Genomic DNA, 3,454 nt, shown 5'->3' on the forward strand with positions numbered 1-3,454 from the left:
GTCAGCCCTGACCCAGCTGGGTCCTTTTGCCCCCACTCCTGGGCGTGGCTCCAAGCGCCTCCTCACAGGCCAACTGTTTAAATTGCACATTACATAATTGGGATTAAGTGAGGTCCCGTGCTTGGCTTGGGGACAGATCTGGGGGTGCAGGTAGGCATGGAGCGTGTACCAGAGGTCCCCTGCCAGGAGGAGGCAGCTGGGAGGAAGGGAGGCTGGCCTCCCGTGACCTTGGAGCCCAGGGTGAGTGCCTGTACAACCCGCTGACCCTCCCAGGCCTCCAGTGACCACTGCCCTGGAGAAGGGGGAGTTTCAGGAGAATGAGGACCGCTCCTTGTGGGTACCCTTTCTCCCTGAGCCCCAGTCTTCCCACACTTAGGATTCTGCAAAGATCATCCCCCTCTACCCAGCTCTCACAGGGTAGGATTCTGATGCTTGGTCAGTGTAGTAAACAGTTCATTCACTTTGTTGGGGTTGGGAGGCCCAGGTCCTTCTTTAGTGTCCACAGTCAAAAAGAGGACAGATGGCATCTTTTGAATGTCACTTGCTTCATTTATAAAATGGGGCTGTTAATGCTTGCCCTGACCTCCTTATGTGGTTGGAGGGAAGATCTAATGAGACATTGGGACTGTCAAGGGTTGTGTGCATCTGAGGGATACTCTCCTTCAGCTCTCCTGGTCCCCCCTGGAGCTGTAAGCTTCAGCTCCAGGAAGGGAGAGACCCTGTTATCCATGACTGTCTCTGAAGAAACCATCAGTTTGAGGCTGCAGCATGGCCATATGGCCACATGGCCACATCTCAGCCTTGAGGGGGTCTGCATGGGCTGAAACCAACCCTGGGCTAGCCCCAGCCCCAGCAGCTGGGCTAGCCCACACCATTCTGCCTAGGACTTTTCTAGGTCCCCTACTCCTGGGGCATCCTGGGTACCCACCCCTGAGCTACAGTGGGCCTCTATTCTGGGCTAACCCAGGGTCTCTTTAGGCTAGTAGATGTTGGTCAGTATCAGACGTCTTCTCAGGGACATCTTCCTTGCTCTGGGCGCCTGACAGAGTTGAATCCATTAGGAGAAGGCAGGGCTAACGCTGGCCATTTCCCTCTGCCTGGGGAGCCCGTGGCATGTACTCAGGAACAGTTAGGTAACTCTCCACACCCCAGACCTGCCCCATTTCACATTCCAGCCTCAATTTCTGCAAAGCCCCAGCTGCTGTCTACACCCACTTCCTGCCAGGCCAGTAATGTACAGAGATTGGGTTCCTCCACTGCCCTCTCCCGAGACACTAATCCTGCCCATTTCTCACCAGTCTCCTTTCTCACCCTAATCCCTATAATGTGAGGTGTGCTAGTTACTCCTGGGGGCATCAGAGACTGTGAAGGAGAGCCAGGAGGGAGGGTTGGGGGTCTCCTCAGGAGTTGTGAGCCTTCACACTAGCTCTTTTCCCCACCCAGACTACAGATTTGTCAAGTACCTTGCTATGTTCACAAATCCTCATCAGCTACAGTGCCACTCCATAGAACTTCCTGTGATGGTAGACATTTTCTGTCTGGGGTGTCCTGTCAGACATATCTGGTAGCCACTAGTTACATGTGAAATATGGTTAGCGTGACTGAGGAACTGAAGTTTTAATTGAATTGGATTTTGATACATTTTACTTTAAATTGTTCAGTCTGGCTAGTGGCTACCATATTGGATGGTGCAGGTGGACTTTCATTTCATTTCATCATTTCATTTCATTTCATTTTGTTTCGTTTCATTTTTGAGACAGGGTCTCACTCTCTTGTCCAGGCTGGAGTGCAGTGGCATGATCTTGGCTCACTACAGCCTCGACCTCCCCAGGCTCAATCAATCCTCCCCACTTCAGCCCCCTAAGAAGCCTGGACTGCAGGCACATTCCACCACGCCCTGCTAATTTCTTATATTTTTTGTAGAGATGGGGTCTCATTACATGCATTACCTCATTTTGGCCTGGTGCGGTGGCTCACACGTGTAAACCCAGCACTTTGGGAGGCCGAGGCAGGCGGATCACCTGAGGTCAGGAGTTCCAGACTGGCCTAGCCAACATGGCAAAACCCTGTCTACTGAAAATACAAAAATTAGCCGGGCGTGATGGCAGGTGCCTGTAATCCCAGTTACTCAGGAGGCTGAGGCAGGAGAATAGCTTGAACCTGGGAGGCGGAGGTTGCAGTGAGCCGAGATCATGCCACTGCACTCCAGCTTGGGGGACAGAGTGAGACTCCATCTCAAAAAAGAAAAAAGCAGTGCATTACCTCATTTAAACCTCAGAACATACCTGTGGTGTTGGGTAGGTACTATTAAGCCCATTATGCAGATAAGCAAACTGAGGTATAGAGAAGTTAAGTAACTTATCCAGGGGTAAACCCATGCAATTAACCACTCTGCCGTTGTGCTGTTATGCTATCCCATAGTCTTGGCTCTAGGAGCTTCCACCTTAGTTAGGGAGAGAGCCTAAGCATGAAAGTCACCTATATGTGATGCAGTTGGCATCTGAGCCAGGCCTTGAAGAAAGGAAGGATTTTGATTTATGGAGAGCAGAATAAAGGGCATCCCAAGTGGAGGGGATGGCATGGGCAAAGGTGTGGAGGTGGGAAAGTGAGAAGCATGTGGAGGGGGTGGTGGGTAGATTACAGCAAACAAGACAGATTAGGACCCAGCTTGCATAGAGCTCACAGTCTCCCATTGGTGAGCATACCCTCTGTGCTGGGAGCTTTATATCATTATCAAATCATTCAGAAGCAGGTATGGGTATTCCCATTTTACAGCTAAAGAAATAGAAGTTCAGAGAGATCAAGAAACTTTTCTGAGGTCACACAGCCAGTAAATGAGGAGCCAGAACTTGAACCCAAACCTATCTGACTCTGGATTACACAGCCCATCCTGCTTTCCCCTGGAGGGCTTAATTTTGTGCCCAGAATATAGTAAGTGCTCAATAAATGCTTTAAATCATCATTGTGTGGAAGCCTGGATCTACTTGGATTCAACCTGGATTCGGGCTGCAGGGTGTCTTGGGGCCAGAAGGGTTAATTTTGCCTGCCTTGAAACAAAGGCCTTGGGGAAAGAGAGCCCCCCAGCCTGCCCCCTAAATCCCAGAGCACACTGTCTCCAGGTAAGGTCCCATGTGTGTTTGGCTCCTCATTTACCAAGCTCTCAGGGGACCATGGCAACAACCACAACTTAAACAAACAACCACAGGTGGGTAGATAGAACTGCTTGCACCCCACCGTGGAACCTCTCCTTCCAGCCGGTTACTAGGAAATCTGAAAGAGCCGCCCCTTTCAGTCCATCCCTGGCACATTCCTGATCACCCTCCCCTCCCAGGATGGATCTTGCCAGAAGCAGTTGGGTAGGTCTAAAGGGGCCCCTCCCGGGGGTACAGGAGCCTCGACATAGGGCAGGCATCACTGGGAGGAGGTGAGTAGGGGGCATTTAGACCACACAGAT

This window comes from Pongo abelii, chromosome 23 (assembly GCF_028885655.2).
Source record: "Pongo abelii isolate AG06213 chromosome 23, NHGRI_mPonAbe1-v2.0_pri, whole genome shotgun sequence".
Lineage (NCBI taxonomy): Eukaryota > Metazoa > Chordata > Mammalia > Primates > Hominidae > Pongo > Pongo abelii.